General features: G+C 43.4%; 1 protein-coding gene across 1 annotated transcript in view; it reads left to right on the top strand.

Annotated features, from left to right (window-relative positions):
- Positions 1-27,367, top strand: part of MUC19 (mucin 19, oligomeric) — a 763,086-nt gene that overhangs the window by 70,202 nt on the left and 665,517 nt on the right. Inside the window, exons 4-5 of the mRNA XM_077264813.1 lie at positions 14,467-14,502; positions 24,194-24,217. The gene's annotated coding sequence lies outside the window, so the exon portion shown is untranslated. The remainder of the gene's footprint in view (positions 1-14,466; positions 14,503-24,193; positions 24,218-27,367) is intronic.

Genomic DNA, 27,367 nt, shown 5'->3' with positions numbered 1-27,367 from the left:
GTAGTGTAATGTAATACAATAACCCGACTAATAAAGTAATCCGAACAGGGATAAAGGAAAATACTAATCATACAAGTATACTCACAAAGACAACAAAGGTAAACACCAGGGAGTGGAGGATGGGGTTAAACCAAACTAAGAGAATAAAGGGAAATATCACACATTCAAAAACTAGCAACAGTCTCAGATAAATCTACCAAATGACTTCTCAAATAACAGCCACCAACCAGCAACCTCCAGCAATGCAGCATAGGCTATCTATGACAATAAGTGCTAGCCAGAGCCCAGTTTATATAGGAGATTGGAGAGGCTAACAGTGCACAGTTGAGAGCCTTAATGCAGGAAAGCTTAGAAGAGCTCTCAACTGAGCAGATTAACTCGTGCACTTCTAAACGAAATTTACAGCTTTTAATATGAAGGTGAAGGACTTCTAATCAGTGGAGAAGTATTAGAAATCAGAAGCTGCAGTCTTCTGGCTCCTCTCTGTTTTAGTAAACCTGTGATAGGTTATTGGAGAATTGTTATAAAATAAATAGATAAAATAAATAATACTCATTTAAATATTAAAACTTTTTCTACATACCTTTATTTAGCAGAAAATGTATGCTTTATCTACTGCACTCCTTCAGGATTTTAAAGATGTCAACTGACATAAATCATTGTGCACCCATGAAAGATTTCAGAGGACATGCAATAAGATGGAAGCACTGGGTAAAGAACATCTGCTTGAGATAGAGGTCAGATCAAAGCAGAGTCCTGTCAGGCATCATGAACGCACATTCCTCTGTTCAGTTAAGCTGAAAGGATACTGGGTGGAGCCTGACTAAAGGAGAAGTTAAACACTTTCTTCAGCTGACTGAGTAGGAACATCCATATCAGTTAGCCTGACAGTTTAAGTGTAATGCAAGGACAGGGCCACTTTTAGGCAGAGTGGGGCCCTAGGCTAAAGTTTGAAATGGGGCCCTAAATGCTAACATATTGCACATCACACAGAAGCATTTCTGTTGTATTTACGTGCTCTGAGTTCAGGCCGCTAAACGAGTGTGATCGACTGTATTGAAGTCGTTCAACACTTGTCTCCTGGCCTCTTTACTCCAACTGAGAAAAAATGATGGGAACAGAACAATCACTATTAGATCAATTTGTCCCCATACAGTATCATGTTATCAGCAGCACATCTACAGTTTACACCGGCGATGTGCTGCTGAGAATAATGATTTCTGTTCCGGCATAAACAATCCAATCACTCGATGAATATGCAGCATTTTGATTGCTTAGTATAATACACCCCATAGTCCTCCATATATTATAATGTGCACCACAGTCCTCCATATAGTATAATACACTCCGTATAGTACTTCATATATTAAAATACACTCCTCAGCCCCCCATATAGTATTATACACTTCCTATAGTCCTCCATATAGTATAATACACTCCTCATAGTCCTCCATATATTAAAATAAACTTCTCAGTCCTCCACATAGCATAATACACTTCTCATAGTCCTCCATATATTAACATGCACTGCTCAGTCCTCCATATGTAAAACCTACAAGAGAAAAAGTGAGCAAAAACCATGCTGTAACTAAGTAAATAAAAAGCAAAAAAGTGCATTTAAATAACAGAGTTTTTAGTAATACTTCTAAAAAAAAAAAAAAAAAATAGCACAAAAGCCATCCCATCACGTCAAGGTAACTCTGATCGGGACAGTCCTACACTGTCTAATATTAAAACCTTACCATGTGTCAATGTTGACCTCAGTATGAATAAGGGCAGATAAAAGGACTGGGCCCAACCAGTGAAACACCAGACTGGGGAAGCCTTATATACAATTTCCAACTCAGGAGAGGGGGAGGCCACACCCCGGCTTGCACAGAATGCAATAATACAGTACAAAGACAAAAACACAAAAGTTGAGCTTCACTTAAGTTGGTACACAGGCAGAATTTAAACGCATGCTCACATTGGCCACAAATCATATAAAACCTACAAGAGAAAAAGAATATAATGCAGCCCCCATAGAATACAATGTAGCCCCCTGATATAGTATAATGTAGCCCCCTCATAGAGTATGATGCAATCCTCCCTCATAGAATATAATGTAGTCCCCCATAGAATATAACAGAGCCCACCTCCCCATAGAATATAATGTAGCCCCATCAAAGAGTATGATGCAATCCTCCCTCATAGAATATAATACAACCCCCATAGAATATAATGTAGCCCCTCATAGAATATAATGCAGCCCCCCCATCGAATATAATGTAGCCACCCATAGAATATAATACAGCCCACCTCCCCATAGAATATAATGTAGCCCCATCAAAGATTATGATGCAATCCTCCCTCATGGAATATAATAGAGCCCCCATAGAATATAGCACAGTCCACCTCCCCATAGAATATATTGTAGCCCCATCAAAGATTATGATGCAATCCTCCCTCATAGAATATAATACATCTCCCCATAGAATATAATGTAGCCACCCATAGAATATAACTAGATGTTTCCAGCCAGCTAACGCTCGGCACGCTCATTGCTATCTAATTAACACTGCTGGTGATTAAACTAAAGTAAATAATGACAACACTCAATAGCGCTTACGCAGGTGGTAAATTAACTTAAAATGAAGTTAATAACAATAGTGTGGTGATGTTTTGGGGGCGGGATTATGTGTGGTAATGTGGTGGGGGGCAGGATTATCTGTAGTAATGTGATGGGGGCTGGATTATGTGTGGTAATGTGGTGGGGGGGCGGGATTATGTGTGGTAATGTGGTGGGGGGCGGGATTATGTGTGGTAATGTGGGGTGGCGGGATTATGTGTGGTAATGTGGTGGGGGGCAGGATTATGTGTGGTAATGTGGTGGGGGCAGGATTATGTGTGGTAATGTGGGGGGGGCGGGATTATGTGTGGTAATGTGGTGGAAGGCAGGATTATGTGTGGTAATGTGGGGGGGCGGGATTATGTGTGGTAATGTGGTGGGGGGCAGGATTATGTGTGGTAATGTGGTGGGGGGCAGGATTATGTGTGGTAATGTGGTGGGGGGCAGGATTATGTGTGGTAATGTGGTGGGGGCAGGATTATGTGTGGTAATGTGGGGGGGCGGGATTATGTGTGGTGATGTGGTGGGGGGCGGGATTATGTGTGGTGATGTGTTGGGGGCGGGATTATGTGTGGTAATGTGGGGGGCAGGATTATGTGTGGTAATGTGGTGGGGGCGGGATTATGTGTGGTAATGTGGGGGTGGGATTATGTGTGGTAATGTGGTGGGGGGCGGGATTATGTGTGGTGATGTTGTGGGGGGCGGGATTATGTGTGGTAATGTGGTGGGGGCGGGATTATCTGTAGTAATGTAATGGGGGCGGGATTATGTGTGGTAATGTGGGGGGGATCATGTGTGGCAATGTGGCGGGGGGGCGGGATTATGTGTGGCAATGTGGTGGGGGAGCAGGATTATGATTGGTAATGTGGGGGGCGGGATTATGTGTGGTAATATGGTGGGGGGCGGGATTATGTGTGGTAATGTGGTGGGGGGTGGGAATATGTGTGGTAATGTGGTGGGGGGCAGGATTATGTGTGGTAATGTGGTGGGGCGGGATTATGTGTGGCAATGTGGTGGGGGGCGGGATTATGTGTGGCAATGTGGTGGGGGGATTATGTATGGTAATGTGGGGGGTGGGATTATGTGTGGTAATGTGGTGGGGGGCGGGATTATGTGTGGTAATGTGGTAGGGGGTGGGATTATGTGTGGTAATGTGGTGGGGGGCGGGATTATGTGTGGCAATGTGATGTGGGGCGGGATTATGTGTGGCAATGTGGTGGGGGTGGGATTATGTGTGGTAATGTGGTGGGGGCGGGATTATGTGTGGTAATGTGGTGGGGGTGGGATTATGTGTGGTAATGTGGTGGGGGGCGGGATTATGTGTGGTAATGTGGTGGGGGCGGGATTATGTGTGGTAATGTGGTGGGGGTGGGATTATGTGTGGTAATGTGGTGGGGGGCAGGATTGTGTGTGGTAATCTGGGGGGCGGGATTATGTGTGGCAATGTGGTGGGGGGCGGGATTATGTGTGGCAATGTGTTGGGGGGGATTATGTGTGGTAATGTGGTGGGGGGTGGGATTATGTGTGGTAATGTGGTGGGGGCAGGATTATGTGTGGTAATGTGGTGGGGGGTGGGATTATGTGTGGTAATGTGGTGGGGGGCGGGATTATGTGTAGTAATGTGGTGGGGGCGGGATTATGTGTGGTAATGTGGTGGGGGTGGGATTATGTGTGGTAATGTGGTGGGGGGCGGGATTATGTGTGGTAATGTGGTGGGGGCGGGATTATGTGTGGTAATGTGGTGGGGGGTGGGATTATGTGTGGTAATGTGGTGGGGGGCAGGATTGTGTGTGGTAATGTGGGGGGCGGGATTATGTGTGGCAACGTGGTGGGGGGCGGGATTATGTGTGGCAATGTGTTGGGGGGATTATGTGTGGTAATGTGGTGGGGGGTGGGATTATGTGTGGTAATGTGGTGGGGGCGGGATTATGTGTGGTAATGTGGTGGGGGGCGAGATTATGTGTGGTAATGTGGTGGGGGGCGGGATTATGTGTGGTGATGGGGTGGGGGGCGGGATTATGTGTGGTAATGTGGTGGGGGGGCAGGATTATGTGTAGTAATGTGGTGGGGGCAGGATTATGTGTGGTAATGTGGTGGGGGCGGGATTATGTGTGGTAATGTGGTGGGAGGTGGCATTATGTGTGGTAATGTGGTGGGGGGGCGGGATTATGTGTAGTAATGTGGTGGGGGGCGGGATTATGTGTGGTAATGTGGTGGGGGGCGGGATTATGTGTGGTAATGTGGTGGGGGGCGGGATTATGTGTGGTGATGTGGTGGGGGGCAGAGCTACTGTGCTGGGGGCGGGATTAGCGAGTAATCACGATGCCTCTTATATATATAGATACAGCCCACCTCCCCATAGAATATAATGTAGCTCCATCAAAGGGTATGACGCAATCCTCCCTCATAGAATATAATACAGTCCCTCCATAGAATATGATGTAGCCCCCATAGAACATAATACAGCCCACCTCCTCAAAGAATATAATGTAGTCCCATCAAATATTATGATGCAGTCCTCCCTCACAGAATACAACATAGCCCCCCATAGAATGTAATGTAGGCCCCATGGAATTCCCCCTGGGAATTGCTCCACAGTTCAGTACTCACTCACTGATGTATTTTTTTAAAAAAAGGAAAAAAACCACAATCCTCACCTCTCCCGGTGCCCAGTGCTCCTCCAGGCTTGGCTTCGCTCTCAGCGGCGGCACACAGTGTGTGCGTGATGAAGTGATGTCATCGTGCACCCACAGTGTCAGAGGAAGAGGGGAATGATGGGAGAGGGAGCGCAGGTACGGACTGGAGCTGAAATTCAGTCCTGGCATTGGAAATCGCACAGGCCCATGTTGCCCCCATCCCCATGAATCAGATGGGATATATTAATAATATTACCCTGGATGCAGGAAAGGAAGATTTACTACAAGACCAATATTTCTAATGATACTCGTGGCCTGCTGGGGTAAGTGACTGAGTCAGCAACTTTGTGCTCCATCACAACTCTTAGCAGTATGGATGTCTTGAGAACACCGATTCTGTTAACAACATAGCAGGCAAGGCGGCCCATGATCAGACAGGCCCTTCTGGCATTTGCCAGAATTACAAGATGGCTAGTCCGGCCCTGAGGGAGCGTCATCTGACGCTCTCTCCATCATTGCTTTGTACTGAACTGGAGTCATAGACGCCAACACAGTTGAATGTAGCGGCGGCAGGGGAAGTCGGCACTGGTGTTAGGTGGGCCCCCCGACTCACGGGCTCCATAGCGGCTGCATGATGTGCCGCTATCAGTGGCACACCACTGGCTGGGGGCCCCTGGGGAGCGGGGGCCTTAGGCAGCTGCCTGGTCTGCCTGCTACTAACGCCGGCCCTGTGCAGGGAGAAGGTCTGTCTCACCAGTCCTAGGGCGGCTGCACACTGCTAGATGGAAGTTGCCATCATTAAAATATTGACAGAATGTACTGCATAAAGCATACCTTTTTGATAAATATAGGGATATAGAAAATTATTTTCATATTTAAAAGTATTTTAATTATTTATTTTATCACATTTCTCGAAGAACCCATTTAAACAATGCTGGTCTGCAAATATGGGTTCCTTCTTTTCCAAGGCTTTGTCTGACTCAGTAGAAAGAGGGACTAACTTTCTATGCTCACTTAAATTCTCCCATCATGGGCTGGCCCAATTGTTAATCCTGTCCCACATCTGTAAAAGTCTCAGAAAATGACAACACAAACCATTTTTATTTATTTCTAGAGAGTTTTTTGTTTTGTAACTTATCTTGTTAGCTAACTACTTTCTATGTCCTTATGGAATGGACTGCTTCCTTTTAAGACATACTGATAGGGAATTTAGATTGTAAGACCCATCGGGGACAGCGATGATAATGTGTGCAAACTGTAAAGTGCTGCGGAATATGTTAGCGCTATATATATAAAAAAAAAGACATGAAAAGTCGTCTGCAGATTCCATGCACAATTGTGCATTACCCAGAGAACTTTCTGCTACAAGCTCAAACAAGGCAGAAGGAAGTGAGCAGGGTGGGTGTTCAAACATGGCTGAGTCAACTCCTTAGATGTGCGTGGTCAACACCAACTGCTACATTTAAGGTGTTTGACAGACGGGCACTCCCTTTCACAATTGGCACCTTGGAAAGCAATTGTGGGATCTGATTATGTAAGAGGCATTTGCCAGTTTGTATGCCAATTTATACTGACAAGCAATCAAACCTTGGAATACTATGTATTTGAAAACATTACATAAATAAATGCTCATGTCAATTATGGGTCCCCTGAGGTCAACATCTAATTTCATATTGCCTATAAATTGTGATGGTAGCAACCCCATTTATTTTCCTTGTGATGGTGCCTCCATGAATTCAAACATTTCTAGATTTCCCCATAGATAACAACTGAGAGTTCTAGAAGGGGTTCATTAGTGATCTTATTATCAAGGCACTTTCCAACAAGTATGGTCTGTACAATGCCTGTGACAATGTTGACTCAAAACCATATAAATATGTAAATATGTTAACCCCATAGTGACAGGTCCAAATTTTTTCCATCTGACCAGTGTCACTTTATGTGGAAATAACTCTGGAACGCTTCAACATATCCCAGTGATTTGGAGATTTGTTTTTTCTTTATGATAATGGTGAATTTAGGTTGATGTTTTGTGTGTATTTATAAAAATATCCTAAATTTGACAAATCTGTAAAAAATAGCAAACTTTCAATGATTATCCCTTTAAGGCCGGCGTCACACATAAGGTATAAAAATACGGTCCGTTGTTTACGGCCGAGATACGCAGAAATGTTCCGGAACAGTGATCCATATGTCATCCGTGTGCAATGCGAGGATACGATTTTTCCTCAAAAAAGTATCCGTGTGACATCGCAATGGCATCCGTATGGCGAGATTTTCTCGCCGGCTTGCAAAATGGACATATAATGGATTCATGGGCTCAAATATTCGAGAAAACATATATATAGTCTATATATATTTATATATATATATATATGTCAGTGAAAAACATATATATATATAAATATTTATATTTCTTACAGAGTTAGATAGCAGAAAGCCGGTAATTCATTTGTTGGCTTTTGCTAAATCATTACGGAACCCGACAGGATATGAGACACGGTTTACATGCAGTAAACCATTGTATATCTGTTATACTTTTATATATCCCTCCCTAATAATGTTAGTAGTGTGTGTAGAATTTTGGAGCTGTAGGTGTTAAATTAAAGGATTAATTCACAGAAAAAACTGGCGTGGGCTCCCGTACAATTTTCTCCGCCAGAGTGGGAAAGCAGGTGACTGAGGGCCGATATTAATAGCCTAGAGAGGGAACATGGTTATAGGACCCCCCCTGGCTAAAAACATCTGCCCCCAGCCACCCCAGAAAAGGCTCATCTGTAAGATGCGCCTATTCCGGCACTTAGCCTCTCTCTTCCCACTGCCCTGTAGCATAGGCATATGGGGTAATAAGGGGTCAATGTCACCTTGCTATTGTAAGGTGACATTAAGCCTGATTAATAATGGAGAGGTGTCAATAAGACACCTATCCATTATTAATCCAATAGTATGAAAGGGTTAAAAATACAAAGTAAAGAAAAAATGACTAAGACCATTAGGTCGAAACGCGTAGATCGTCATTAGGTTCTATAGCCAGTGTGTACTGAGTGCTGGATACCATATATATGGATATATTTTTAATTTATTTTCATTAAAAGTTATTTTTACGTCACCACTCGCTGGACACACCTACTTTTACTGTTGGTTAAAAATACACACACACATTAAGAATAAAGTATGTAAGATAATGTAAGACTATTCTTACTGAGTGTATTGGGGGACACTCGCTTGGCCGCGATATTCAGCAGACGGGCACGGGTTTTTAAAACCAAAACAGTCCATGCGGTTTATTATGCCTCATAAACCGGGTTATGCACAGTTCATTGTGTACATCTCATGAAACACAAGCAGCACCAACTGGTGATATAAACTTGCAGCTTTAACTTACACTTCATTTACGGCTTTGACTCACGGACACTAAACACGCTGGTCCTCACTGACCAGTTGCCGTGGGTCTACCTCGCCGTTCATGTTACAAGCACCAACAGTTTATGGAGGTACCTTATGGGAGCTCCTGCTCCATCTGCTGACTCCTTGTCAGTCCTCACTCCTGGGGAAACTACCTTACGGGGTTCACCAACTTGCCTGGCCGGCACACAACAGTCAGTCCAGAGCCACCGAAGGACGGTAGCTTCCCCAACACTGATCAACCAGGTCCACAGTCTCTCAGGTGCTCCAAGAAGACTCCACTCACCGGAGCTTCTCACACAGACTGTCTAGGACCAGGATCATACTGTGGTCTTCAGAACGTCCATCCCACCTGGGACCGTTCAACACAGAGGCATGTGGCCTGTCTGGGTGCTATTCAGGACTTAGTCCAACACCACAGGCCACCAGGTCCAAACCATGTGCATACACAGGAAGCCTCCTCCCAGGGCTTCCAACACGGGAGCACACAGCTCATGCACAGGCTTCCAGGACCTTGCACTTGGACCATTCAGGTCCAAACACTGGAACCACACAGGAACCACACAGAAGACCATGTGACCCACACCCTGGCCACATTATGTACCCGTAAGCACACCCACAGTAATGGATCACCTGGGCGGGTCACGTGATCCTGATGGAGCGCCCCCACACCGCCGCAGGGCCGAGGGGTACCCGGAGCCGGGCCTCTGGGATCTCAGTCCTGGGGTTGTCACGGTGGCTAGACCCGGTCCGTGGCCCTGTCTGTCAGTGGGGGACGTCCGGTGCAATAAGTGGTGTTGTAACGGTGCAGTTGTGGGGTGCAGGTCGCGATAAATAATGAGGACACCAGGTTGCAGTCTCTTTACCTCTTTACTGAAGATCTCTGGGTCCTCAATCCAGAATACGGCTCACCAGGCTGCGCAAGTCCGGCCGGTCCAATGACACTTCCAGAGTTCTCTTCACAGGAGGAAATCTGTGCCTTCCCCCTAGCGCTATGTGTTGTAGTCCTTCCCTGCTGTGCTTACGGAAAGTACCCCACAACTGTTGTGTCTGTTTCTGATGTTCCCTCACAACTCGACTAGATGATGTTCTGCTAATCCTCCGTCCCTCCCTGAGGTTCGGGTAGGAACGGCACCCGTTTGACGGGTAGGCCTGGAGTTCTTCCGGGACCCTAGAGACGCCCCTCTCCCACAATTGCCTCCCAAGACTTCATAGGTGATTTGAGTTAGACAGCCCGCCTGAGACTGACTGTCCTGCCGCTGTTTGGAGTATTGCTTGAAGCTGAATGTTGTTCTACTCCCTCGGCGTTCCGGCCACCGGTATTGCGCCTCAGTAGGATGTTGCTTCGGTCTTACAGCACGACTCCTACTGGTATTTCTCCTTTGCGTGATCCCGTTTCTCACTCAGCACAATCTATCTCTCTTCTAATCCTTTCTTGGGCACCGCCGCTACCCGGAGCAGGCACGGTCCCGTTACGTTCGTTCTCGTTGCCAAGCCTCTGTCAGGATCCCACCCCTGACAGAGACCCTACTGTATCTTCCCCTACAACACCCTCTGCCACAAGGTGTTGCCTGGTTCCAACCCAGTCAGCTTTCTGATCTAACTTCCTGCCTGACCCCCAGTTTACCCACTATGGTGGGGAGTGGCCTAATGAATAGCACCCTTAGCTCCCCCCGGAGGCCCGGCTGTGAAATGTATTGGTGTCTGTGATACCTGATCAGATGAACTCCTTCAGTGCCATTGGACGCACCATAGCTCCCCATAGTGGCGGAGCCACAGTACTGCAACGACCAGGACTCTGGGGCGCTGCACTGACATCACTGCAGGTCAATTCTCATGGCCTCAATACGACTCCGTGCACATACCGGGGAGACCATGCAGCGCCCCCTACCTGTTATAGGGGTCACTGCTTCACAAGTATTAAAAGTATTATTGAAATAATGAAACACACAGGTTTAACATATTTATTGCATGCTCAATCCAAGAGAAGCCCTCGTTCTCCTGTAAAAAATTCCTAATTAAAAAGCCAACAATATCCCATACCTGTCCACTGTACAGTCAAGTCCCACGCTGTAAATCCATCTCAGGGGGTTAATTAGTTCACAACCCGGAGCGGTGCTAATGCTACCGGCTGAGCTGTAAACCACAGAGGAATGAATGAAAAGCTGCCTGCGCAGCCTCCCCACCTGACTGGACATGAACTCTGTAGTGTGGGAAAGTTTCTGAGCATTTTCCCACGCTGTCAAGTTCACCACGTTAGGCGGGGAGTCAGAGCATGCTCAGTGACTACTACCGCTGATGTCACTTACAGCTACACCTTTTCTGGGGTGACTGGGGGCAGATTTTTTTGGCTAGAGGGGGGCAATAACCATGGTCCCTCTCTGGGCTATTAATATCTGCCCTCAGTCACTGGCTTTTCCTCTCTGTCAGAGAAAATTGCGCAGGAGCCCACACCAGTTTTTTCCGTGAATTAATCTTTTAATTTAACACTTACAGCTCCAAATGTTTACACAAATACACTGTTAACATTATTATTGAGGGACATATATAAATCTAACTGTTCTGCAATGGCTTACTCTATGTAAACCATGTCTCATATCTTGTTGGGTTCTGCAATGATTTTGCAGAACCCGACAATTGAATTATTGCCTATTTTGATATCTAACTCTCTATGAACTATAAAGATATATATATGTGTGTCAATGACATATATATATATATATATATATATATATATATATATATATATATATATATATATACACCTATACTATGTGTATACATTGATTTTATCTATTCTATTCTAACCTGTCAGTGTGATTTTACATTACACCGCACTGAATTGCCGGCTTTTCTATAGGACACCGGTGCGTATTTCTCGCAAGTCACACACCTGGTCAGTGTGGTGTGTGAGTTTTTCTCGCACCCATAGACTTGCATTGGCGTATTTCAGGCGTAATACGGTGACAATCGCAGCATTCTGTGGTTTCCTCAGCACGTATAATACATCCAAGAAAACAACGGATGATGGGAGCTTCCCCATAGATTAACATTGGTCCGAGTGCTATGCGATTTTTTATCGCATAGCACTCGTCCGTATTTCTCTCTAGTGTGATTCCGGCCTAATCCAAATAGTCATACCACAGCAAAACATTAATTAATAACATTTCCCACATGCCTGCTTTACATCAGCACCATTTGTAAAATGTTCTTTTATTTTGTTAGCATTTTAGGAGGTTTAAAAATGTAGCTGCAATTTTTCCTTTTTCCCAGGAAATTTACAAAATATATTTTTTTAGGGACTTATCCAGGTTTGAAGTGACTTTGGGGGTCCTATATATTGGAAAGTCCCAAAAGTGATACCATTTTAAAAACAGCACCCCTTGACATATTGAAAACTGCTGTCAGGTAGTTTATTAACCCTTCAGGTGCTATTCAGGAATTAATACAAAGTGACATGACAGGAATGAAAAAGTATTTTTTTACCACCTAAATGTTGCTAATGTCTGAACATGTAACTATAGCCGGTTAACTCTAAGGCTGCTATTTGGTCGTGAATTGCCATGGCCAACAGCAGGACTACACAATAATGATCTCAGGCTGCCGATGGGGATAAAGAGAAGCCCCCATACTCTGTTAACCATTTATATGATACTAGATGGTAGCCCGATTCTAACGCATCATGTATTCTAGAATATGTATGTAGTTTATTTATGAAGATTTTAGAATAATGCATTGAATACACAGGATTTGGCTGGCTGGGCGCGTCCAATTAGCGAAGCGTGGTTCAAATCCCGCACCAATTCGTGGCCGGACTGCGCCTGTCGCTGATTGCTCGCGGCCGGCCACGTAGTATATAGCACAGCCACGTAGTATATAGCACAGCCACATAGTATATAACAGCCCACATAGTAAATAGCACAGCCATGTAGTACATAGCACAGCCACGTAGTATATTGCACAGCCACGTAGTATGTTGCCCAGCCCACGTAGTATATTGCACAGCCACGTAATATATTGCACAGCCATGCAGTATATTGCACAGCCACATAGTATATAGCACAGCCACACAGTATATTGCACAGCCCACGTGGTATATTGCACAGCTACACAGTATATTGCACAGCCACGCAGTATATTGCACAGCCAAGTAGTATATTGTACAGCCACTCAGTATATTGCACAGCCACGAAGTATATTGCACAGCCCACGTAGTATATTGCACAGCCCACGTAGTATATTGCACAGCCCACATAGTATATTGCACAGCCACATAGTATATTGCACAGCCCACGTAGTATATTGCACAGCCACGTAGTATATTGCGCAGCCACTTAGTATTTTGCACAGCCCACGTAGTATATTGCACAGCCACGCAGTATATTGCACAGCCACGCAGTATATTGCACAGCCACGTAGTATATAGCACAGTCACGCAGCATATAACACAGCCCACATAGTATATTGCACAGCCCACATAGTATATTGCACAGCCACGTTGTATAAAGCACAGTCACGCAGTATATAACACAGCCCATGCAGTATATTGCACAGCCACGTAGTATATTGTACAGCCACGCAGTATATTGCACAGCCACGAAGTATATTGCACAGCCCATGTAGTATATTGCACAGCCCATGTAGTATATTGCACAGCCCATGTAGTATATTGCACAGCCACGTAGTATATTGCACAGTCACGCAGTATATTGCACAGCCACGTAGTATATTGCACAGCCCACGTAGTATATTGCGCAGCCACGTAGTATATTGTGCAGCCACGTAGTATATTGCACAGCCACGCAGTATATTGCACAGCCCATGTAGTATATTGCACAGCCCACATAGTATATTGCACAGCCACGCAGTATATTGCACAGCCACGTAGTATATTGCACAGCCACGTAGTATAAAGCACAGTCACGCAGTATATAACACAGCCCATGTAGTATATTGCACAGCCACGTAGTATATTGCACATCCAATGTAGTATATTGCACAGCCACATAGTATATTGCACATCCAATGTAGTATATTGCACAGCCCACGTAGTATATAACACAGCCCACGTAGTATATAGCAATGTGGGCATCATATACCTGTTCAAAAAAAGAATTTAAATAAAAAATAGTTCTATACTCACCCTCCGTTGGCCCCCGGATCCAAGCGAGGCGTTTACCGATGCTCCTCGCACTCTCCGGTCCCAAGAGTGCATTGCGGTCTCGCGAGATGATGACGTAGCAGCCTTGCGAGACTGCTACGTCATCATCTTGTGAGATCGCAATGCATGGAGCGGTCACCGGAGAGTCACGAGGAGCAGGAAAGGCCTGTTCCTGATCCGAGGGGCTAACGGACGGTGAGTAGATAACTATTTTTTTTAAAATTATTTTTAACATTAGATCTTTTTACTATTGATGCTGCATAGGCATGGACTGTGCCCATCGCTGATTGGTCGTGGCTGTTTTGCCGCGACCAATCAGCGACTTGGGATTTCCGTTACAGACAGACAGACAGATAGAAGGACAGAAAGATGGAAGTGACCCTTAGACAACTATATAGTAGATAGTCTCTATTGACAGCAGCATCTAAGGGGTTAAACAGATTTGGATGGTGCCAACACTGATCGTGGCTGATGCAGCAAGTTGTCAGCTATAGTGTACAGCCGACAGCTGTTCAATTGTCACCTGTATGGGGATTCTATTCTCTTACAGCTCAGGTCATTAAAAAGACATATTGGTGGTCATTAAGGGGTTAAAATAAATTGTTAAATTGACTTATTCATAAATCGCTTCAACACTTGTATTATCATTTTAACAGAAAAGAAAGATAAGCATGATAATCAGGATAAATCAGGTATGTTGTATCTATCTATCTATCTATCTATCTATCTATCTATCTATCTATCTATCAGTAATAACATATCTATCATTATTTAGTGTGTTTACTCTTTATTTATGAACACCCAATTGCCGGTTTAGGCTTCATCACCACTTCTGTTGGGTTACCATCTACAACAGAAATTATACCCTAATCTGTGGCATAGCAGATATAATTTGCAAATGACAGTATATCCTCTACTGTGAAACTTTAACCCCTTTCTGATCTCGGACAGGATAGCACGTCCTAGGTCAGATCCCCTGATTTGATGCGGGCTCCTGCGGTGAGCCCGCAACAAAGCCGGACATGTCAGCTGTTTTGAACAGCTGACATGTGCCCGCAATAGCGGCGGGTGGAATCGCGATTCACCCGCTGCTATTAACTAGTTAAATGCCGCTGTCAAATGCTGACAGCAGCATTTAACTAGTGCTTCCAGCCATCGGTCCGGAAATGCTCGCATCGCTGACCCCGTCACATGATCGGGGATCATCAATGCATCGGCATAACAACCAGAGGTCTCCTTGAGACCTCTATGGTTGTTAATGCCGGATTGCTATGAGCGCCACCCTGTGGTCGGCGCTCATAGCAATGCAGGAATTCAGCTACATAGGAGCGATCTGAGCTTCGCTCTTATGTAGGTGAGCTGATCGAGTTGTGCCAGCTTCTAGCCTCCCATGGAGGCTATTGAAGCATGGCAAAAGTTTAAAAAAAGTTTTAAAAAATATGAAAAAATAAAAAAAATATAAAAGTTTAAATCACCCCCCTTTCGTCCCATTCAACATAAAACAATAAAAAATAAATCAAACATACACATATTTGGTATCGCCGTATTCAGAATCGCCTGATTTATCAATAAAAAGGATTAACCTAATCGATAAATGGCGTAGCAAGAAAAAAATTAAAAACGACAGCATTACATTTTTTTAGTCTCCGCGACATTGAATTAAAATGCAATAACGGGCGATCAAAAGATTGTATCTGCACCATCATGGTATCATTAAAAATGTCAGCTTGGTGCGCAAAAAATAAGCCTTCACCCGACCCCAGATCATGAAAAATGGAGACGCTACGAGTATCGGAAAATGGCACAATTTTATTTTATTTTTTTTAGCAAAGCTTGAAATTTTTTTTCACCTCTTAGGCTGGTTTCACACTTGCGTTTTGATCTGCAGCGTTATTAAAAAAACCGCATGTGGTGAAAAAACGCATGTAAACGCGGCAAAACGCCGCGGTTTTTAGACGCATGCTTTTTTGCATGCAGAAAAAAAACACGGCGTTTTGCCGCATTTACATGCGTTTTTTCCTGCGTTTGCGTTTTTTAAACGCATGCTGAGAAGTGTGTGACAGCTGCCAATCATCAAAATCAACTAGAAAACCTACTATAAACAGAAATAGCTAGTGTTAGGGTTAGGGTTAGGATTCCTAGTAACCCTAGGGATCCTAACCCTAACCCTAACCCTAGGGATCGTAACCCTAACCCTAACCCTAACTCTAACCCTAACCATAACCCTAGGGATCCTAACCCTAACCCTAACCCTAGGGATCCTAACCCTAACCCTAACCCTAACCCTAACCCTAGGGATCCTAACCCTAACTCTAACCCTAACCCTAACCCTAGAGATCCTAACCCTAACCCTAACCCTAAGGGTTAGGATCCTAACCCTAAGGGTTAGGGTTAGGATCCCTAGGGTTAGGGTTAGGGTTAGGGTTAGGATCCCTAGGGTTACTAGGGATCCTAACCTTAGGGTTATGGTTAGGGTTAGGGTTAGGATTCCTAGGGTTAGGGTTAGGGTTATAGTTAGGATCCCTAGTAACCCTAGGGATCCTAACCCTAACTCTAACCCTAACCCTAGGGATCCTAAACCTAACCCTAACCCTAACTCTAACCCTAACCCTAACCATAACCCTAGGGATCCTAACCCTAACCCTAACCCTAGGGATCCTAACCCTAACCCTAACTCTAACCCTAATCCTAACCCTAGGGATCCTAACCCTAACCCTAACCCTAGGGATCCTAACCCTAACTCTAACCCTAACCCTAACCCTAGGGATCCTAACCCTAACCCTAACCCTAAGGGTTAGGATCCTAACCCTAACCTTAAGGGTTAGGGTTAGGATCCCTAGGGTTAGGGTTAGGGTTAGGGTTAGGATCCCTAGGGTTAGGGTTAGGGTTAGGATCCCTAGTAACCCTAGGGTTAGGGTTAGGGTTTTCTTGTTTTTTCTTGTGTTTAGGGTTAGGGTTTTCTTGTTTTTTCTTGTGGTTAGGGTTAGGGTTTTCTTGTTTTTTCTTGTGTTTTTCTATAAAAACGCATGCGTTTACATAGACAGCAATAATATTTGCCGCGAATAAACGCATGCGTTTTTTGCGGCAAAAAAACGCCGCTAGAAATTACTACAGGTTGCATTTCTGCAACTAAACGCACGCGTCAAAAACGCATGCATTGCCGAAAACGCGTCCAAACGCATGCTAAAAAACGCATGCGTTTTTTAGCGCTAAAACGCTGCAGATCAAAACGCAAGTGTGAAACCAGCCTTAAATAAAAAATAACCTAGACATGTTTGGTGTCTATGAACTCGTAATGACCTGGAGAATCAAAATGGCAGGTCAGTTATAGCATTTAGTGAACCTAGCAAAAAAAGCCAAGCAAAAAACAAGTGTGGGATTGCACTTTTTTTTCAATTTCACCGCACTTGGAATTTTTTTCCCGTTTTCTTGTACATGATATGCTAAAACCAATGATATCGTTCAAAAGTACAGCTCGTCCCACAACAAATAAGCCCTCATATGGCCATATTGACAAAAATATAAAAAAGTTATGGCTCTGGGAAGGAGGGGAGTGAAAAACGAAAGCGAAAAAGCCAAAATACCCCGGGTCATGAAGCGGTTAATATCATACTTATCATTCTTTAGTTTTTACTCTTTATTTATTCATCCACACTACTGTTGGGGTTACTATTTACAACAGAAATTATGGCCTAATCTGTGGCATAACACATATCATTAGCAAGTGACAAAGCCCTTGGATTCCTCTGACGTTCCAATCACTTTGACATGAAAAAAAAAAATCCTAGCAGAATAGAGTATCCGATATAGATGTTAACTCACTCAAGAAAAAAAGGTCAAAAGGCAAAGTAAAATGAATAAATAAAAATAAATACTGATATGAGATCTACATGTATATCATGTAATGCTGCTGCAGTGCAGTATAGCGCAACCTCCACCAGGGGATGCTGGTGAGGGAAGAAAGGTTGCACACAAAGCGCAGCACTTCTGGGCAGCAGCACTACTGGGCAGCAGCACAGGGTGCCACCAGGTGGCACAAGAGTAGTCAGATGGGCTGAAAAGCAACAGTCAGGAACAGAAGTACCAGAGGTCACAGCAATACACGTGGTCAAATACAAGACAGAAGTCAGAGCCAGACGGGAGCAGAGATAACCAAGACGTGAGACAGTAAAACAGGTCAGAAGACTATCCGGGTAACATACCAAGAGGTCCAAGCACAGGGAGCGAACACTAAGACAAGCGGGGTGGCAGGAAAGGGAAGTCATGGGAACAGAGCAAATGGGCAGAGGACAAAATACGGTATCAAGGGGTCAGCTGCTCTATCCTGGGAGCATGAACTATCACTGACATTGGTCTGCAGGCCACAGCAGACTGAAGTAGCCATAACAAATCCAGAACGAGGCAGAAAATGTTAACCCCCGCATGACCAGACCGAGGAGAGAATAATAAGAAAAATCCCAGCCTGGATCATGACATGTCACATGTAAGGTATCAATGTATAAAGTGGGCTCAGGAGGAGAACCCGCTCCATGCTCAGAACACAAAGCGCACAACCTCATTAAACATAATATACTTAGGCCTCGAATTATCAAGACTTTATTCATTTGATGAGGGGGCGTGCAGGAGTCAGATGCTCCCGATTCAATAAAAAGGCTCACACCTCTTCATGAATCAGGAGTCACCACGTAAATTCTCTCTGCAGCTCTTGCCTTAGCAAGGAAGGGTCACCAGGTTTTCCCGCTGGGCCGCAAGTCTCTCTTTGACATAGTTTATTAACACATGTTGGGCTTGCAATGCACCAACCTGTTCTCCTAATCCAAGCCAACCCTGGTACTGTAGGGTATAGCTGGAAGTGATGGCCCTGCTCACTAGTGTTGTTCCACCGCAATTGGAGGCATGCCTCCCCTGTTGCAGTCTCCTTGCAGATTTTCTTGGCTTGATGTCGACTGACATCCTTTAGGCTCGGGTTAAAGAGAACTAGGCTCTTGGGAGTCGACACCAGGTCTCGGAGGCTTGACCAGCCCAGGGCATGGATGCTGGTCCTGACCAGCGTAGGCAGAACTTGGAGTTCTCCTGAGGGGAATCCAGACCTGGCCAAGCGGTGACCGGCACCTTGGTTGTGTAGACTTTGTGCTGAGGCCTGTCATGCTGGTCTCAGCAGCATCTCTGGAGCACATCTGCTGCACTCTCTTCCCAGGTACCAAATCCACCTGTGGTTTGACGCACAGGGCTTTTAAATCAATGAAGTCCTTCCTGTGGGTCACCTGATCAAGTTCCACTGATTACACCCCTGCAAATCTTCCTGCACAATTTGGTTCCGCTTCATTTCACCTTGCCAGTAGATAGCAGTCTCTCCTCATTAATGGCACATCCTGCAAGGGCTCTTCAGGGATATCAATGCTTCTTATTACAATAACACAGTAATTGCAAAATATTTTTTTCAACTTTTCAAAGCAATTTACTCCAGAATTCTGGAAAATGTATTTGATGAATTAGTAGTCATAAAAATATGAAAATGTAATTCTAGACTTAAAAAGTGACCTGTCTTATTCTAAAACTTCTTCAAGACTTCTGTTATAATTTTACCATAGGAAAGAAAGACAAGCATGATAATCATGATAAATCAGATATGTTGTAACATTTAAAGATGTTACATTACAATTGAAGAAGCTGAATGAGGCTACTTTCACACTAGCGTTAACTGCATTCCGTCACAATGCGTCGTTTTGCCGAAAAAACACATCCTGCAAAAGTGTTTGCAGGATGCGTTTTTTCGCCATTGATTAACATGAAGCGACGCATTGTGGCGGATTGCTACACGTCGCACCCGTCGTGCGATGGATGCGTCGTGCAGTGGCGGACCGTCGGGAGCAACATGTAACGTTTTTTGCTCACGACGGTCCGCTTTTTCCGACCGCGCATGCGCGGCCGGAACTCCGCCCCCACCTCCCCGCGCTTCCCCGCACCTCACAATGGGGCAGCGGATGCGCTGGAAAAATGCATCCGCTGCCCCCGTTGTGCGGCGGAGACAACGCTAGCGTCGGGAACGTCGTGAAAGAAGCCTGACTTGCTGGGTCTGAAAGGCAGACAAACTTAAAAATAGGTCTATTGTAGAGGTTTGTATTCACTCAGCTGCTCGTGAGGTAGGCACAGGAGGCAGTTTCCATGCAATAGTCCAGGCAAGTTTCTTTCACTTCATAAACCGCTCCGGGAGGCAAAACAAAACAGAGCATCTTCTGGCATAAAGTGAAAACAAACTGAAAAGAAATCCATATTGTATTGCGTGTCTGCTCGCTCAGGTCAGTGCCTTTAGCAACACACACTGAAGGTAAACACGAACTGCAGGTAAATAGTCCATATAGCCCTGCGGGTCCACCTACTCAGGTCAGTGTCTTTAACAACACACACTAGAGGGCTCCACACCTCCAGCCACAGACCCTGAATGAAAGACTCGGCCTCCATTTTATCTGCCAAACCACGCCCCTGAGGTTGGGATATGTGAGCTGTCATTCCCACCCATCTATTATTACTGCTCGTAAAGCCTGGCCGTGGAATGGCCCAAATAACTCTCTCAGCACTATAGGTGCTAGAGCATACTTCCGAGCTCACATCATCGCAGCTATCAGTCACGATGACACATATCTCTCGTCAAGGACTTGTCTGGCGGCCATCTTACACTATCTATCTATCTATCTATCTATCTATCTATCTATCTATCTATCTACAGTGGCATGTAAAAGTTTGGGCACCCTTGGTTAAAAATACTGTTATTGTGAACAGTTAAGCAAGTTAAAGATAAAATGATCTCTAAAAGGCCAAAATTTAAAGATGACACATTTCCTTTGCATTTTAGAAAAAAAAATATATATATTTTCAACTTTTACATTTTACAAATTACAAAAAAGAAAATGGGCCAATGCAAAAGTTTGGGCACCTTTGGAGGTTTGTATGCTCAGATAACTTTGACCAAGGTTTCAAACCTTAAATTAGACTGTTAGAGTTATGGATTGTTCACAATCATTATTAGGAAAGGACAGATTATGCAAATTTCCCAGCTTTATAAAATCCCAACCTCCTCTAACCTTGTACCAGAAAACAGCAGCCATGGGTTCTTCTAAGCAGCTGCTTAGCACTCTGAAAATGAAAACGAAAACGGTGGAGGTCCACAAAGCAGGAGAAGGTTATAAAAAGATAGCAAAGTGTTTTCAAGTTCCCTTTACGCAGTTTGAAATGTAATTAAAAAATGGCAGTTATCAGGAACAATGAAGGTCAAGATAAGGTCAGGAAGACCAAGCAAAATTTCAGTGAGAGCTGCTCGTATGATTGCTAGAGAGGCAAATCAGAACAGCCGCTTGATTGCAAAATATCTTCATAAAGATTTAGCAGAGTCAGGAGTTGTGGTACATTGTTCTACTGTTCAGAGACACCTGTACAAATATGGCCTTCATGGAAGAGTCATCAGAAGACAACCTCTCATGCATCCTCACTATAAAATTAAGCATCGGAAGTATGCAAAAGAACATCTAAACAAGCCTGATGTATTTTGGAAACAAGCCCTGTGGACCATGGTGGCTAAAATAGAACCTTTCTTCCACAATGATCAAAGGTATGCGTGGATAAAAAAAGGGCACAGAATTTCAGGAATAGAACATCTCGCCAACCATTAAGTGTGGGGTGTATCAATCATGCTTTGGGATTGTGTTGTAGCCAATGGAATGGGGAACATTTCACAGGTATAAGGATGAATGAATTCAATAAAATTTCAACTACTTATTGATGCAAACATAACACCATCTGTTAAAATGCTGAAGTGTAAAAGTGGAAGACTTCTACAAATGGATAATCAAACACCCATCAAGATCCATAATAGACTACCTCAAAAGGCGCATCTGAAAGTTTTCCAAAGGCCCTTCCAGTCCCTTGATCTGAGCATCATTGACAATAATAATAATAATAATAATAATAATAATAATAATAATAATAATTTGTGCCAAGATCTCAAAATAGCAGTGCATGCAAAATGACCCAGGAATCTTACAGAACTGGAACAATTTTCCAAGGAAGAACTGAAAGACCCTTGGCTGGCTACAAAAATTGTTTACAAGCTGTGATACTTGCAAAAAGGGGATGCTAATAGGTACTAACCATGCAGGGTACCCAAATGTTTGCAGTGGCCCTTTTTATTTTTTGAAATTTTTATGATGTAATATATATATTTGTTTTGCTTAAAATACAAAGGAAATGTGTCATCTCTAACTTTGGACCTTTTAGAGATTATTTTATCTACAACTAGCTTAACTGTTCACAATAGCAGACATTTTGACCAGGGGTGCCCAAACTTTTACATGCCACTGTATCTTTCTTTTTTTCCTTTCTTTCGTTTCTTTTTCATCCAGTTTACATTTCTCAAACAAACAATCACACTGGCGCTCACCACAAGGTGGATCGGTAGCTCAAAAAAGAGAGAAATTAATATAGGACGAGAAGAACCGCCCCTAGCTGCTGGGATCAGGAGCAGGATATGTGCCTATCCTGTAAATGCATAAAATAACTACCATAATATATGATACCACGCTTGGGGTTCGGTTGTCAGGGACCCTGATGAAGAAGGTCATTCACCTTCGAAACGCGTTGGTTACCCTCCTCTATTGCTCCTAACACCGCTCCGTAGCTGTGTGACGTCACATTCAGGCACGTGTGAGCAGGTACCGGTAGCCATTTCCTCCAGCTGTAACTAGGGACGCCTTCGGCCGAGGCTCCCGTGTTATCGCACAGCTGTGGCCCGCTCCCTGCTCCCTTACTAGCAAATAGCAAGCAGCAAGCCTCACACGACCCCCTTCATGTTCAACGCCGACTAGTCGGACCAATCCTCAGGGATCCTGGCACAAGAACGTACTCTCACGGCAACTAGGGTAAGCGCTGATCATTGCAATTGCCCATAGAACTTAGAAAACACTGAGGGGTGATGTTTTAATGCCATGTCTGCTTTGCACATTTATCACTAATATACCTTTCCTGTGAAGCTCTTATAATAAGAAAGTGGGTAAATACATTGACAACCGAACCCCAAGCACGGTATCATATATTGTGGTAGTCAGTTTATATTTCTGGTTCATCTATGATAAATTGCTAGATCATTCTGCAGATGTGGCAATGGGAACCCTTTAGCCTGTATTTAATATTCATAAAAAAACAATCGCAGTGTACTGAAATGTTTAGGTGCCTATTATATTTTTGTGCAGACCACAAGAGCATAGAGGTGTGCTTGATACCTTAGAATGCTCTAATAGAATAGTTTATAAGAAATTGTCTGTAGGACAAAATAATTATTCCCCAAATTATGTTATCCCATGACTATAGGATAGATCCCGATAACTGTGCTCTGCAGAGCCCCCTCATGAAAGGCTTGGAGGTGCACATTCTCGACCTCTGCTTCATTCACTGTCTATGGGATTAATTAAAGAGCAGAGCTCTGCACTCCCTTTTCTCCCACAGTTCCATAGACTGGACTAAAATACTGATCAATAATTAAATCTGAAAGGCGAATACAGTGCTCAGCTTTTTTCGGCAGTACCATAGACAATGAATGGAGCATAATTTGAGCATGTGCACCTCTGCTACATGCAAATGGATAATTAGTAGTGTATAACTGGAAGGACAAAAAGCATAATAGGGTCTTATCCAGGATGACAATTATGATGGTAGATGAGAAATTGCTCACCTGGTATAGCTGTGTGTCCACAACCAAAGATGATACCTTATAAAACTGCTGCCATAGATAAGATGGAGAGAAGAATGCTGGAGGAAGAGAAGGGGTTAAATCTGCGCTGCAAATGGACTTATGGAGCCATGGAACTTGATGAAGTAGGAATATAGTACAATATTGGCGCATTTCAAAGTTACACCAAAACATCTTCTTCATGGCAAGTCAAAGGTATGGTTTTTCCTGAAGAAGAAGTTTTGGTGTAACTTCGAAACGCTTTGACATCAAACTACATTCCTACTTCATAAAGTTCTCTGGCTTCATATATTGAAAAGGAGACAGCAGAACCTAGTTTGTGGGATCTAGAGCCCCATCTCAGAATAACTGGATGTCTTAGCAGTTGGACCCTCAGCGACCAGTAAGTTACTCTGCATCCTATGGATAGGGAAGATTTACAATTTTGGGTATTATCCTTTAACCCCCTTGCCAGAAATGACATGGAGTGTAGACCCTAACTAGTATGGCAAAAAATAATTGTGTTTGTTTTAAAAATAAATCATAGTCGAAATCCTTTTCCATTGTGAATAGAATAATTTAAAGTAATAATTTAAGTAAGTCCATGTTCTTAATGAAGATAAAAATGTTAACTATTTTTATACTATCTACCATTTATTTATAAGGTTCTGGTTCTGATGAAGAAGAAGGTAAGCATCTGACTTTAGGCATTTTCAAAAATATATGTACACTACTGTGCAATTTCAAGTAATATTAAAGAGTAACTGTCATTATAATTTTTATCTAATAAATTTAAATTATACGTGAAAATAAGAAATAAGCTTTTTTTTCCTCCTAAACTGATCTTTCACTCTCAATTTACAGGTAAAATCTGTAACATTTAGATTATTCAGTGAAGACAGATTTTATCTGTGAATTTGAATTGAGAATTTTAAGAAGGAAAGATCAGTCCCGGAGTAGAAAAAAGCAGATTTCTCTATTAATACAGTATATATTACAGTTTCGTAATTTCAGGTTTAATTTATGAAAAAATAGAAATGAACAAACAGTTATACTTTAACTCCTTAACAACCACTGATACACATTAAAATGGCGGCCACTAAGGGCTTTTTTTCCCTTATTTGAGAATAAGCCTTTAGCGCTCCCCAGATTCTGAAATTTTCCAGAGTCTCACTGAGACCTCCGAGAACATGATCAGGTCCAGATATTTTCTGGTTCCCGATCACGTGATCGCCGTTATTCAATAGATATCGACGATCACGTAAAAAAATAGTGTGCCCACTATTAAAATAATTTCCCTCTCTTCTGACATGATAAACATGTCAGAGGAGAAGGAAATGATGTCCCAAAGCCTCCCTCTGGTACCTCCACCATTCCCCGGGCTCTCCTGCTCAGTCCCCCAACCCTTCATCTCCTCTTCCTGAAAAGAAATGGCGGGCGCATGCTCAGGGCTCTTGCTGAGATCTGCTGGCCAGCACTTGGCAACAGCAGGTATTTCATATTGGTTCCTTTTCATCACTGAGACAGACCCTATCACAGAGATGAAAAGTCAATAATTAGTATGTCATCCCCTGGTGTTTGGGGTTAAGAAATAGTGTTGGGCTTAGGTTTACAGTTGGGCTTAGAGTTAGGATTGGGGTTGAGCTTATGGTAGGGGTTAGGTTTAAGGATAGGGTTGAGGTTAGGTTTGGTTTTTTTTCAAAAGTAAAAAAAATGAAGACGATATGATGACTAGTATTGAGCGCAAGTGATCGCTACTCAAGTTTGTGTCGGATTCTAGGGTATGCAAACCCTGCATGTTTATTTTGGGTGTCTAACAGCCACAAAAAATGTGGGGCGGAGACTCAAGCATATCACTCGAGCGCTTGCGATCCTTGGTGCATACCGAAGCGCCTAATGCAAACTCAATAAGCAAGCAATTGAGCTAAACAGTAATGACTACATGTTCATTTTGACAACCTAATGTTATTAAATTCTATGCAGTATCTTTGATTTCAAAATCCTTACTATACCCCTGAATAAAATCATTGAGGGGTGTAGTTTCTAAAAATGGGGTTAGATGTGGGGGTTTCTGCTGTTAGGTCGCCTTAGGGGCCCTGAAAATGTCACATGTCGCCCACAATCTATTTCATCCAATTTATGTTCCAAAATTCAAATATTGCTCCTTTCATTCTAAGCCCTGCCGTTTGTCCAAATAAAACTTTTTGACTAAATGTAGGGAATCGTCGCACTCTTAAGAAATAATGTCTAATAGACTGCTGGGTTCACTTTTTGGTGTTATCTCTTGCAAAAGTGAGAAATTTGGGGTTAAAGCAAAAATTAGAGTTAACATATTTTTTTCATTCCACTTTACATTAATTCCTGTGTAGTAATCGTAAAATATTTCCCAACAACAGTATTAAAGTATTTGAGGGGTGCAGCTTTAAGAATGGTATCCCTTTTGGGGAGTTTCCAATTTATAGGCCCCTCAAAGTCCACTCTCTCAGCAGGTCATGGCAATCATAGCAGTAAAATCTGCACTAAATAATGGCACTCCTTCCCTTCTGAGTATTGCATTGTGCCTAAAAAATAGTTCCCGATTACATTTAGAGGTATTGGTGTACTCAGGAGAAATTGTGCAACAAACTCTGAGGTCCATTTTTTCCTATTAGCCCTTATAAAACTAAAAAAATTGGGACTAAAACAGCATTTTTACTGTAAAAATTTAATTATTCTTGCTTCACTGCCCAGTGGTATAATTTTCTGTGAGGCACATATGGAGTCGACATGCTCACTGCACCCCTAGATGTATTCATTGGCAGATGTAGTTTGTAAAATGATGTCACTTTTATGGGGGTTTTCTGCTGTTCTTACACCTCAGTGGCTCTGCCAGTATGATATGGCATCCTTAAACCATTCCAGCAAAATCTGAACTCCAATATAGCACTTCTTCCCATCTAAGCTTTGCACTGTGCCTCAAAAGTAGATTCCGACCACATATAGGGTATCAGTGTACTCAGGAGAAATTGTACAACAAATTGTATGGTCCATTTTTCTCCATTCCTTTAACATTTGTGAGGGCTCTCACTCCTACATTTGGGAGGACCCTCCCTCATACCAATAGTTAGCAAGATAGTGGAATATATATTTCCCATCTCTTTACAATGCCATTTCAAACATGCCCATGCACGCCACCACCACCATGTCCACCACCATGTCATTATGCATCCCTCGCTGAGTGCCAGCAGGTGCCTTGAAACCTGAGTTTGGTTAGGGCCCTCAGGCGGCCCTGTATCATACATTTGGGAGAGCTCTCACTCCTACATTTGGGAGGTCCCTCCCTCATGCCAAATAGTTAGCCAGATAGTGAAATACACATACCCCATCCCTTTACAATGCCATTTCAAACATGCCCATTTGAATTTTGGGCTTTGCCCGCCACCATGTCATTATGCGACCCTCACTTACAATTTGCAGAGGGTCAGCAGGTCTGTGAAACCTGCTTTTTTGTAAGCTCTTCAGTTCATTTTGGTCACCAGATCCCAATGGAACAACTGTCATAGCGGGTAAAGCCAATGTCAGGTGAATATAATACAGGAGTTGGGGGAGCTGTATGATCAATGTCAGTAAATTGGATTCTACCAGACACCAAAAGCATTAGAAATAAATTCTGAATACAGTGTATGCAAATGAGGGCCTGTATTGTGGTCAGTCTGTCAGGTCTGAAACCCATGTCAGGAGCATGTACAAGTCTCATTTTACTTGGAAGCACCCTCCTCAAGGGAAAGAGACAGGAGTGCAATTTACCAATCTGCACAAGCCTACACATTTTCTATTGGATTAATAAATAGCGTATCTTT

Source organism: Ranitomeya variabilis, chromosome 5 (genome assembly GCF_051348905.1).
Source record: "Ranitomeya variabilis isolate aRanVar5 chromosome 5, aRanVar5.hap1, whole genome shotgun sequence".
NCBI classification, from domain to species: domain Eukaryota; kingdom Metazoa; phylum Chordata; class Amphibia; order Anura; family Dendrobatidae; genus Ranitomeya; species Ranitomeya variabilis.
This window is presented reverse-complemented; position numbering and strand designations above follow the sequence as displayed.